The following is a 13,764-nucleotide window of genomic DNA, read 5'->3' on the forward strand; positions in this document are numbered from 1 at the left end:
GTCAGAGGAATTGCACAAATGAGCCAGTTAAAAAAATTGGGCAGATACCTAACTTGTAATATTGTTTGTTAGTCATTGTGCAATAAATTATAACACTCTCCTTCTGTGGGAGTTTTTTTTTAAAGATGAAAAATTATGTAAGAATTATGTAAGAATGCAGTAGCTAATGGTGGTGGATAAAATGAATTATGAAAGGCCTGTAAACACATTGCATGCTCTTCCTTGACTACAGGGAAGTAGCAGCTGGATGTTTAATACTTAGGGTGGATAGACATAATTTATTAGCGTTAACCAAATATCTAGGCAGGTGATAGTGAGATGCCAAAGTTAATTTAGTCCAGGATGCTTATTGTAACAATGTGATAGGTTCTTAAGGTCAGAGATTTCACCTGTACAGTATAGGTTTACTATAAAGAATGCATTATTACTATGACTGATTTTTGGTTGCTGTCATCATGATACTCCTCTAATATTCGGTGATGTGATGGCAAATTTGGCATGCAGTGACTCATCACAAGTAGTCCCCCTTATCACCAAACAGTCCAAAAATGTTGGGTGGTCTGCTTTTTTCTTTCTCTCTGTGTGTGTAATATAACTTCTCCACAAAGAATATGTAGCATAATACACAGCTTGTTAGGATCTGCTGATACTCATGTAGCAGTGAGTTGGCAAACAACAGTGTACTAGATAGCATATTAGACTTTGGCTGGAGAGAACTGACATTGCATGGAAAGCAAAAGAGAGACTTGCATGTTTCTAAACAGCATAAGACCACAGATCAAGCTTTTCTAGGTGTTCCTTTTCCTAGCAGCAGGAAGAAACACTTCAGTCAGTGTCAACCAATTTTGACAATAGATTTCAACAACCCAGATCTTACAGCTTTCCTCTTCACCAAGAGCAGTGCACTTGTAAAGTTATCGAGTCTTAATGGTCCGTTCAAGACTAAGCCACCCTGAAAGACTTTCCATTACAGCAGATATGGCATACAACAATATGTTGTAACTAGAAAATGCATTCTTCCCTCCAGATACAGGGAGGATTGCAGGTGAGAGTGAAGTCATATGGAGGTGACAGATGATATCATTCTCCTTGCTAATCAAAGTAACAGAGTCCTTTAACTCTACAAGTACTGGCTGTACACTACTTATTGCCACCCACAGTAAGTGTGTGTTTGTATGTGTTTGTATGCATAAAAATAATTCTACACCATATATCTTTATACTTCCATAGACATTGACTGAATACTTAATACAGACACCAAACAAATATTTTATACAGATGTAGTCACATAACTGTGGTCATTTTTTTCCTAGTTTAGCATACTTCTTAAAAAAATTAGTTAGCTGCAAGGGTAAATATTTTCACATTTGTTAGTCATTATCCTGTTCAGTGCTTAGGCAACTATCTCTCCATTTACACGTGTCACCAAAAAAATGGATTATTCATTTTTTGAAACCCTTTATTAATTGAATATCCACAGCAGAAAGACTCTAAAGGTGGGTACAGAACAACAGAAATTATATAGTACACAGACCTTATAATTGTAGAGAGCAGTTCTTTATCTAAATGTTCAAGAAAACAAACAAATATTCCACAGTTGAAACGTCTCACACATGAAGCTTCACACATTAAGCATGTGTTAGCTTGACATATTTTTCCTCTTTTTTTTTCATTTGTAGAGCTGACCAGAAACACCCCAGCACAAACTACAAACTGTTAGCAAGAAGGCCTCACAGAGTATTAGGATTGTGGTCCACCAGATGCCTCTCTGGAAAGCCCACAAAGATGTGTGAATAACTGCGTTCTCCCCTTGATGAGTCATAGGAGGTGGGAGATAGGGTTCAGATAGACAATACAACCCTAAAATGTTTATTTGCTAATTGAACTAACACTATGAGTCTCTGGATTCTGAGTAATAACTCCTTTCCCCATTTTTTTGAGGGTTTCATAATGAAGTTTGAGACTAGTATTACCTCTTCTGATAACAGAAGTATATAAGAAGAAAGAAATATGTTAGCAGTTTTAGAATAAAGCTCTGGAGCAGACTGTGGACACATGGAGTCAATACACAGGAAGCAGGGGGTGCAACAAGAACTCTCTTTTTTGTGAGCTTTGAAAGTGCAGTCATTATCATTGTGTCACTATAAACTGAGAGTTGTCTTGCAGGAAAACACTCTCTCTTACACAAATAAAAATAAATAGGAAAAGGAGGGGGGAGGAGTCTACAGCCCTAAGATTAACTGATTTATATTTTAGAATGAGCTTTTGTGGATATCAGTCCACTTCCTCAGTCATTGCATCTGAGCAAGTAGACTGATATTCAGAAATGCTCATTCTAAAATATAAACCAGTTAGTCATAAAGGGACTGCTAAATCCCCTTGTTTTCTACCCCTCATTTTTTCCCCTTCTGCTGCAACAGGAATACAGTCACCCTTCCATTTTTGCAGACTTGGGAGCAGCAAATGGAAGGGGATAAAATGATGTATGTGCATGCCACCATTCAAGCCAATGAGGCTTGAATATTGGTATTTTTCATTTTTGCGGGGGGTGGGTGGGTGGAGAGGGGGTGGAACAGGTCCCCCACAAAAACGGAGGGCTGACTGTACTTTTTTGAGGGCATAGGGTTGCATTTCAAAAGGAACAAGCACCTACAATTGTCCCATCCTGATCTCCTCCCCTCTGTTCTGCTTCACTGAAGGACAGCCTTGTGTGAAGGGAATTCCAAGGGGAAGGGGAGGTTGTGGAGATCAGCTTGCCTTGAGGCAAGTTTCAAGTGTATGCTGCTCAATTTGTGGTTCCTCATAGCTAAGACCTTCTTCCTTTTTTTGGTACATCAGTGAGGGAGAAGGTAGTGAGGAGACACCACTCCACTCTCATATGTTTTGTACCCAGGGCAGAGAGCACCCAAACCCCCCTTTTCATCTGTCACTGCAGCTTTTATATAATCTGAAAGGCGTGGCAAGTAACAAAGACACGTTCAACCCAATCATACCATTTACAAGAACTTTCCTCTCAGGAGGAAAACACTGAGAATGAGAAAGAAGGGATCTTACAAAATTGTGAATCCACATGATGACGTTCTATGCATAACCTTAGTGAGTTCATATTTATTATGTTCAGACATAAAGACTGTCCCCAAAACCAGTCAACAGATAACTGCCAGAGAATCCAAATAGAAGAAACATGGAGTGGGAAGACACAAGGGTCTGATGAGCAAGAGAATTCTGGACCAGGTTGAACAGAAAGATACACCCAAATATTGTACTTTTTGTGTCGCAACCACCAATATTGCTATGCTAACCATGGAAACTGCAAAGAGGTCAGGGGCCTTAAAGAAGCTTTTAGCCACAACAGCTCTCTTCCCCTCTTGCTTTCTTTACAGGCTGTTCTTCCCAGTTTCACAGGGGAATCTGAGCTGTTCTGTTCTTATCCTCTTTGCATGCCAGTGTTGGATAAATGCCCCAGTTCAAAGGCAGTCTACACACAGATGGTCTGCATACATTGAGCTTTGTGTGAATAGTCTTTGGACCTGGACTGTCAAAGAGATTGCTGCTGGTGCACTGGGGATTTCAGAAAGCAGAGTGAGCATAGAACATTAAAAAAAAAAGCTTCAGGAAGACTGCTATAAGGATGGTCAGCATAATTATTCCCATTTTGCAGATTAATGAGATGAGGTTTTAGTGGCATGCTATGGTTAAGTAAAACATGGACTCAGAATGAGAATTCATGGTACCACAAAAACACAAAGGTTCTCTCAACGTCTGACAAGCATGAGCAGATATGTAGTCAAAGATCAGTGATCAAAAATTGGGGACTAATTTATGCCAGGGGTGAGCCACAGAACATGCTTTGAACAAAATGGCAGAATCTTTCAATTCCGCAATATGCAAATAAGGTAACGTTTTCCTCATCTCACCATTAATAAACAAAAAACATATGTAGACTTTCAAACCCCCTCTTGGACAATTTCCTCTACTAGCACACCAATCTTAACATGTTATCAAGGACTGATAAATAATATTTTTATTTATATCCCACCTCTCTATCCAGGGCAACCGGGGCGGCTTACAATTTAAAAACAATATAGTATAAGGGTAACTTGTGGTAGAATAAGATTCCTAAACTAGCTTTCAAAACAAGAAACAGTGAACAGAATGGAGCACTAACTCAGGTGATAAATCTGTTTGTCATGAAAGTGCAGAAAACCTGTTATTATTGCTAGAAATGGGGACATGTATCTGAAAGAGTTTTTTGTATGTTGAGTCAAAATACTGTGGTTGGCTTTGAATAATTATTCACATTGACTTAGGGATGTGAAAATATCATACTTTCATTTTTTCTTTGAATCTCTCCTGAAATTTCTTCTCATCCATGTTTCACAAGTCACAAGACTTTACCCCCCCCCCTCAACATGGAAAGTAACACATTTGTATTTGTTTGTTTGTTTGTTTGTTTGTTTGTTTTATGGGATGTATATCCTGCCTTTCTCCCAAAATGGGATTCCATGCAGCTTGGTATATATTTTCCCCAGTTAACACATTTTTAAAGATTTGCACAATACTGCACTTTACTGTTATAACACTATTATTTCACTTTTACTGCTACAGCTGCCTCCTTGCAATTTAGGGAAGAGTATTTGGAATTATCAGCCAAAGAGTTCTTAGGCCTCACTAAACTACAGACCTCAGAATGCTACAGGACTCAGTCATGGCAGTTAAAGTGGAATAATAGCACTATTGTTTATTTATTTAATGGATTGGTAGTCCACCTTTCTCCCAAAATGGGATTCATTATAACAGTGTAATGCACTATTCTCCTATAGTGTAATATGCAGGCTTTAAAACATTTTACCTATTGACGAAAGCATGCTTGTGCACATTTTTACAAACCTGTGCATTTTAATTTGTAAATAATTTGCAAATATGCATACATTTAGAAAGAGAGGGAAGAAATCGAAGAATCTGATGCTTTTGGTTTCCATGCAGTGACAGAAACGTGAATGAAGTGTTCACATCTAATAATCTTGCAGGCTACTATTTGGATTTTTTTTTTAAAAAAAAGTTGGTTGATGAAAATTTGTTTTCCCTCCCTCCTTTGAATGGGTGGTGGTAGGCACCATTTGTTACTGAACCTTAGACCGAAATTGTCTTGGCTTAAACTAAATCAGGAACACAGATATGTGACAAATGCAAACATATGCCTAATGATACATCTGCTTATGCCTAACAACATGTGGTCTCTGTTCAGATATTTCTATCTCTATATAGGCATAACCACCATTTACATGATTGGAACCTGAATAACTGAACACATACACACACACACACACACACACACGCACACCATGGAGAGTGGATTTAGTAATAGGTGTATCAATAAGCATTAAGATTTTGCTGTGAAAGTGTCATATTAATTAGAAATTGAAGGGGATAATGATGGTGCAGGGAAACCTCTGTTATTAAGCCAACTTGAAACAAAGATTTCCAACAAGCATACAGTGATGTTTAAAATATATTCCAGTTTGCTGGTAACAAAAGCAGAACATGAATATGTTAACTGAAATAAGCTGTTTTACAAATGTGGAAAAACATTTTAATGATAAGCTGTAGAATTTAATATCTTTTAAATGCCCAGATGTTTATACTCTAATTAGCATTTTGTTTGGACGTAAAAAAGTGTCATGTTCTATGCCAGAAATGAACTTAATGACTCCTCTTGTTATTTTCTATGTGATCAGTGGAACTATCATGAAAGGGACGTAGAGATAAAGAGCTTGCCTTTTTCAGACATTTCTGATGTTTTGAAAATTAAATGCTTGGCAAAATGCACATGGTTCCTAGCGATAAGAAGCTACCGTAACTATTCAAACAAACTGAAATATGCATCAGAACAGAAACACTGCCATTTGACCCATGCCAGTACCTTCCTGTTCTAGTGTTCTGTATAATGTTAGGTAACATATCCTTAGAGATCAAGCTGGCCTTTATCACAACGTATATTACTTATTCAAAACCTCCACCACTTTAATGCCTCTATGTATTTAACATATGTATATTTAACATACGTGCTCTTGGCCTGGTGGGAGTTACTTTTAGCTGTATCGTTGAAATACTTTAAAACACAAAAGTAGAAGTAATGTACATGACTGTACAATTTGGGTTGGCGATTTTATCATGTCATATCTTGAAGATACTTTGTGGGTCTCTGCACTGCTCATTGATGGAAGGAAACCTGTACCACCATCCGATACTATTTGTTAATAGGCACTACTTAATAATAATAATAATAATAATAATAATAATAATAATAATTTTTATTTATAGCCCGCTTTTCCAGGGTAGATCAAAGCGGGTTACAACAAGGCAAAAGAAATACAAAAACAGAATACAAAACATAAATATAAACATCATAAAAACAGCTCATTACGTTTAAAACACTACAGCATAAAAAACCAGAAAAACCAGTCTAGCTGAATAAAACCATTGTACAACAGGGGAGAACAGCATGAAGTCAGGATACATGAGGGAAAGCTTGTCGGAAGAGAAAGGTCTTTAATTCCTTCCTATAGAGATCAAGAGAAGTGACGGAGCGGAGCTCGTTGGGAAGAGAGTTCCAGAGCTGCGGAGCCGAGATGGAAAACGCCCTTTGTGCAGTCAAGGTGTATTTTGACTTAGGAACCCTTAACAAATGCTTCCCGGCCGATCTGAGAGTGTGGGGCAGATTATATGGGAAGAAGTGGTCCTCCAAGTACCCTGGGCCCAAGCCATTTAGGGCTTTATAGGTTATAACCAACATCTTGTATTGCGCCCAGAAGCGAATAGGCAGCCAATGTAGATCTTGTAGGATAGGTGTTATATGGCTGGTCCTGGAGCATCCAGTGACCAACCTAGCTGCCATATTCTGTACTAATTGAAGCTTCCAGGTATGGTACAAGAGTTGCCCCATGTAGAGCGCATTACAGAAATCCAACTGAGAGGTTACTAGAGCATGTACCACCATTTCAAGGTCCCCCCGGCCCAGGTAGGGTCGCAGCTGGCGTATCAGCCGAAGCTGGTAACAGGTGCTCCTGACTGTCACATCCACCTGAGAAGTCAGGTGGAGCGACGAGTCCAGAAGCACCCCCAGACTGCGAACTGAGTCCTTCAGGGGAAGCATGACCCCATTCAGGACAGGTGGACAAATTTCCATCCCCGGGTCCGGGGAACCTATCACGAACACTTCTGTTTTCTCTGGATTCAAACTGAGTCTGTTTTCCCTCATCCAGCCCATTACCGACTCCAAGCAGGCATTTAGAGGAGAGATGCCATCCCTGGTCACTGCATCAGTAGGTTATTTTCTCTGTCATTTGCATTGTTGTGCTTCATTATCCCATTGATTAGAACATCTCACTCACACAAAATCCCTAAGAATTCCCTACTGTTCTTTAAGAACTGAATACGACAAAGGTTATACATGAGCTAATCAACTTATCTATGTCAGGATGCCTATGCTATCTTCTTATTAAATTTCTTAACAATCATTCTTAAAATAATGACCAATGCCTGTACTATTAAAAAACATTTCTATCCCTATCACTTCACTGATTATATTTGCCATCCATCTGCCCATCCAAATATGTGTATAATAACTTTTCAACTGAGGCTCCACCCCATGCATCTCAAACCATATGCTATATAAAACCTGTTAGTCTTTAAGGTGACATGTAGCTCTTGAGTTGTTGTTGTTTTTCCGCATTTTTGAAAGCATTTAAAGAAAAAACTGTTATAGAAAACAAAATCATGACATCTGAAAATATTTATAATGACTATGGAGGGTTACAAACGGCCCTCAAGGGGCCGTTTTCCCTTCGCCGCCATTTGCTGCGTAGGGAAGCTCCAGCGGCCAGACCACGAGGCTTCCCCACACAGCGAAAAAGGAGTGCCGAAATGGCACTCCTTTTCGGAACGTGGAAGTGGCACCACGAGGGGCGGAGCATACCCTCGCGGCGTCACTTCCGCCGTGACACGTCTGGACGCACAGCATCCAAGACGTCAAAATGGCAGCGCCCATGTGGATGGGCGCCACTATAAAGTCCGCACTCCGCACGTACTGGGAGGAAGGGCCATCAGGAAGGTAAGAACCTCTAACCCTAATATGGCCCTTCCTAACCCTAGTATGCGCGGAGCGCGTACTTTATGGCGGTTTATAACCTGCCTATCTTTAAAAAAAAGGTATAAAAATAGATACTTTTAGAGGACCAGGAATTTTAGGAGAAAATATTTTTTTAGTGATTGTACAAGAAATGCTTTTGAAAATTAAAATAAAACTCTGGCACAATTGGATTCCAACCATAGATTGGAAATATGGAGCAGATGTAAGTGTTAATGAGTCTACTCCAAAGAGTCTCACAGTCTCCCTAATTCAGGACCTACCTTGAGATGGGGAAAAGGATAACTGAATTATCCATTCATCTATCTTCTGCTGTTAATCTAGGCTGATATCAAGATATTGTAAAATACAGAGCACTGTTTTTAAGTCTTGGTTGCTGTTACAGCAGTGTCTTGAGGACTACACCAGTTTTTCGTACCACTGAATGGCTGAAAATAGGTGAAAGGCAACCAGAAGAATTGCAAAATTTTCCTTTCCTTTCCTTTCTTTTTTTTAATGCAAAAAAGTTTCAGCATTTCAGAGATGAGGAACTGAGAATGAAATAGTAATAGAAAATCAACCTTATATGGAGTGATGAACTGTTTGGAAGTTTGTACAGAATGAAGATTCACTGTTATGACTGCTATATATATAATTAATTGTATTATATAATATTTTAAGTTTGTAATATAAATTAAAATTATAAAAAAGTTTCAGCATTAAAAAGCTATCCACGTATTTATTTTGTTACAGGAATAATCAATATTATAAACACATTACTCTACCACTACAAGAATGATTCAGGAAAAGAAGAAACACTAGGGATCACACTGCAAACATATGTTGGAGAATGGTGTGCACCCGGGAATTCCAGAAGAAAACTGCATGTGCTTTATTGACTACAGCAAAGCCTTTGACTGCAGAGATCGCAAAAAAGCTTCTGCTTAGAGGAATGGGAGTGCCACAACATCTGATTGCCCTGATGCATAACCTCTACTCAGGACAAGAGGCTGCCATAGGAACAAAAAAGAATGGTTCCCAATCAGCAAAGGTGTCTGGCAAAGCTGCATACTATCAACCTATTTATTAAACTATATGCAGAAAATATCGTATGCAGAGCAGTCTTGGACTCAGAGCCAGGAAGGAACATTAGCAACCTAAGATACACATATGACACATACTACTAGCAGACACCAACAAAGACCTGGAGCAATTACTGAAGAAGGTGAAAGAGGAAAGTGTCAAGGTTGGACTAATGCTGAATAATAATAATAATAATAATAATAATAATAATAATAATAATAATAAAACAATGACCATGGAAGACCTACAAGAATTCATCCTAGAAAGCAAGAAAATTGAAACAGTCAAAGAGTTCCCATACCTTGGTTCAAATGTTGATCAGAAAGGAAACTGTGGTCAAGAAATCAGAAGAATAGGTATGAATAGCTATGAAAGAATAGGACAAGATCATAAAATGTATAGACATAATTCTGAACACTAAAATGAGGATTGTCCAAACCATTATATTCCCCATCACGATGCCAGGCTGTGAATGCTGGACAGTGGGGGGGGGGGGGCAACAACGATACGAAGAAAATCAACTCATTTGAGATGTGCTGGTGCAGAAAAGTATTGAAAATACCATGGACGGCCAAGAAGACAAACAAATGGATTCTAGAACAGATCAAGCCTGAATTCCCTCTGTAAACCAAGATTACTAAATTGAGGCTGTTGTACTTTGGCTACATCATGAGGAAAAATGAATAATTAGATAATACAATGATGCTAGGAAAGGTGGGAGGCAGCATAAAGAGAGGACAACCACACACTAGATGGTTAAACTCAATCAAAGAGATCACAGGCCTGAGTCTGGATGACCTGAGCAGAGAAGCAGAGGTCGGGGGGGGGGGTCTTGGAGATGTTTAATGCATGGGGTCACCATGACTTGATGTTAATTTGAGTGCAGTTAACAACAAAAATGAGAATGAATGCAATTTAAAATTGAAGTCCCATTAATTAATCTGCCCCTCTGAAGAAATCTGATCTCTTAAAGCATAGGGTATAGTGTAATTTTATTCGTTACTCATTTGGGAGACTAAACATATAATAATCACGTCTATACCATGTACACTCTTTGATAATTGAAGCATCCATAGTTTATCTAAATGTAAGTTACCACTAAATGCATATATTTGGCGAGGAGAAGCTTCTTGGCAAGAAGGAAAGGATGCACAGAAAAGGCAGTCCAGATGGAATGATATGCTAACAAGATAGGAACAAGATGGTCAAAGAGAAAAAAATAATGCAGTGGGAGGAACATGAATGACAGATGAAAATGCTTTCCATTGCACAACATAATCCCAATTATATTTTCCATTCATATGCCATTATCAGAAATGGAAATGAATGGGGTACATACTGTTAAAAAGTAAATATAAATATTATAGAAATCATATTATTCTATGACAGATGGAGGTCGCATGATGACCATTTATTTTGGTACTTATTTAGATGAGAGACAATGGCTGAGATTTAAAAATCTGCTTAAATTCACACCACTGCTTTCTACTTTTCAACTGAAATGTCTTTGCTTTCTTTGAACAAATTATCCCATTTCACAATTGCTTTAGAAACACCCTTCTGTCAAAGCTGCTTGTTATTGGCACTGGGACCTTTTAAATATTATGCTAGTTGTAGAAGCTAGTCTCTTGTGGTTGAGATAATATTTAAATGATTTGTTCACTTGAGTGGGGAGCAACCCCGTGGCTCTTTCCTATGCAATCAGTTTATATTCTAGTTGAGTAAGGTCAAGAAGCTCCATACAATTGGTTGCCAGCCAGCCAGCCATGGACAAATGAAAAAGACAGTTTATACAGCTACAGTGTTTAATGGATCACATGAATGCTGCTATTTGAAGGAGGACATGTTTGAAGGGTCACAAGGGCCACAGAGGAAACTGCATAGCTTTTGGAATCATGACTAATTCCTAGGTTTACTTAATGAAGACAAAATTTATTTAGTAGATAGATTGCTGTAGTCAAACCAGGGATACCACAGTTTAAATCCTCTCAGAAATCATAAGTGTATATATATTACAGAATCATAGCATTTTGGTATTACACCCATGACTCCAGCCTAGGGATTGTAGTATGGTGAGGTACTCAGAATTTCCCATTAGAAAATTTTATTGTTGTCATTCAGAGTACAGGTAATTCTCAGTATCTCAACAAATTATAAGATATAACTGTGTAGGATAAATACACAAAAAAACTTCATCAAAATATCTTTGGCTAACTTATCTCACTCCCAGGGACAATGTGATGATCCAATGTACAAATGGCACTGACCTTTTCCAATAAAACGTGGAATACATAAATACCTAAGAATGATGAATTTTCAGAAGTAAAGGTTGGATTATCTTTCCTATTTTATGCCTCTAAATCATTTTCCAATTAAACACTGTACATATTAGCAATTCCACCAATCTGTCTTTGCAACAGTTACTGGCAAAGATGACAGGAATAACCAATACATCATGACAGTTTGATGAGAGAAAGTTTGTGGAATAAATATTTTTTAAAAAGTGAAGAAGTGGACATTACACCAGACCAAAGGAATAAAGTAAAAGTTATATGTCTGTAACAGAATCTTTATAACCATAAATACATAATGTGATCCTGATAAACAATGCCATATTGTTCATACTCCTATAGTGGGAGAAAGCTGGGATGATGGTGATGATTTCCTTGAACCAGTTGGAATTTTATTGAATTTCAGTTTCTGTATCCAAAAGCAGCCTATCCAAGAGCAGCCAATTAAGTGTTAACCAATGTTAAAGCATTATTTTTTGTATTAGGAAGAGAACTGTGGGCAGGTTTGGAACTGGCACAGTGAAGATAAAAGAGGAACTTAGTGCCAAATTTGCAGAGCAGAACCAATGGCAGCAAAGCATGAGTCTTTCATTACCTATACAGAGCAGAATGATGGCATATTTGTTCTTACTTCTCATAGCCATTTCCAAAAAAGAAAATGTGCTTAGTATTGTTCACTCAAAAGTACTGGAATTTCACCCCTCCCCCCCATAAAAGCTAGCATCACATTTCCTAAAATTTAAATGTTTATTTTTGAGAGAGGGGGGGGGATTGAAATTGACAAATGGTTTAGTACTTGATTGAAAATGCCAGGCCAATGTACTGCAAATGTCAGGCTAATGTTTCACTAGCTTATTACAAAAATAAGTGGTAATTGAGCATTAAAGTGGTTTGAATCTAACTATGAATAAAATATATTTTATTGTACTGCCCTGTTTTCATGTTTACTTCCTACCTCTGAAATTAGGAATATTTTATATGTAATTTGCTAGATTCTATTTTCTTCTCATTATTTAGACCTTATAAAATGAGTATTTGCTCTCATTGTCAATTTCTCCTGCCGTGTTATAAAATGGAGTGCTAGGCATCAACATAGCCAATTAAACACGGGCTTGAACATTCCTACAGATGGCATTTCTGCTCTTAAGACTTAGTTAATTTTTTGCTTTATCTGCCAACGACTGGCATCTGCAAATAGAATATACAGCCAGGAGCTCAGGCAAATATACTGACCCTTTCTATAACAAAATTGGATGGTACAATAATTGCTATTGTAAGATAAATACATCTGTTGGTGCAAGTCAGTATTGCTAGAGAATTGTTAATCTTTCCATATTGCTTGTAAAGTGTAGGTAGAATTAAATGCAATTCTCTGCATTTCTACAATAAGACCACACATTTACCTCTCTACTTAACCAGCTGGTCAAGATGCATATACAATATGTTTGTAGTTGGTTTTAATTCTGTGTAAACCGCTTTGATCTTTTGGAAAAGTGGTATATAAATAAACTATTATTATTATTATTATTATTATCATCATCACCATCATAAAAAGATTTTACTGAATAAGACCAAAGGTGAATCTATATAATAATAATAATAATAATAATAATAATAATAATAATAATAATAATATAAACATTTATTTATATCCCGCCCCTTTGAGGTCAATCGGGGCAGCTAACAACAGTAAAATACAATACATTGTACATCAAAATCCCCCCCTTAAAAATATTAAATCAATTATAATTAAAACCAACAAATTAATCAATATTAACACACACACATTATTACAAGACAAAAACAAAACAGAACAAAACAAAACAAATAAAACAGTAAACTATGGTAGCATGTCCAGGGAGGACCTTGGGGACTCTCATGAGAAGAGGAATTCCTGAGGCTGGGGTTATCTATCCCGGAAAGGCCTACCGGAAGAGATCCATCTTGACAGCCTTTTTAAAGGCCAACATTCTGTTTGCAGATAGTTGTTTCTTCGAGTTAATAAACAAATAATGAAGAATATAGTCTTCCTCTGCTTTCCTTCTCAGTATCCAGCACCTCTGAACGTGAAAGGTCTGCCCATTGACTAAAATCTGTCAAATTTCTCTAATGCTTTTTTTTTTAAAAAAAGAAATTTAAATTAGATGTTATCCCCATAATTTGTTAGCAGTAAATTTCATCAGTACATTGTCATTGTGAAAAGAAAATGTTTTTCACACAACATAATGTTGTCATTTTATAGACAAAGAGGTACATTGTAAT

General features: G+C 37.5%; 1 protein-coding gene across 1 annotated transcript in view; it reads right to left on the reverse strand.

Annotated features, from left to right (window-relative positions):
- LOC121920391 (teneurin-2-like) overlaps positions 1 to 13,764 on the reverse strand; it is an 89,804-nt gene that overhangs the window by 3,497 nt on the left and 72,543 nt on the right. The gene's annotated exons all lie outside the window — the stretch shown is intronic.

Source organism: Sceloporus undulatus, chromosome 2 (genome assembly GCF_019175285.1).
Source record: "Sceloporus undulatus isolate JIND9_A2432 ecotype Alabama chromosome 2, SceUnd_v1.1, whole genome shotgun sequence".
Taxonomy (NCBI): domain Eukaryota; kingdom Metazoa; phylum Chordata; class Lepidosauria; order Squamata; family Phrynosomatidae; genus Sceloporus; species Sceloporus undulatus.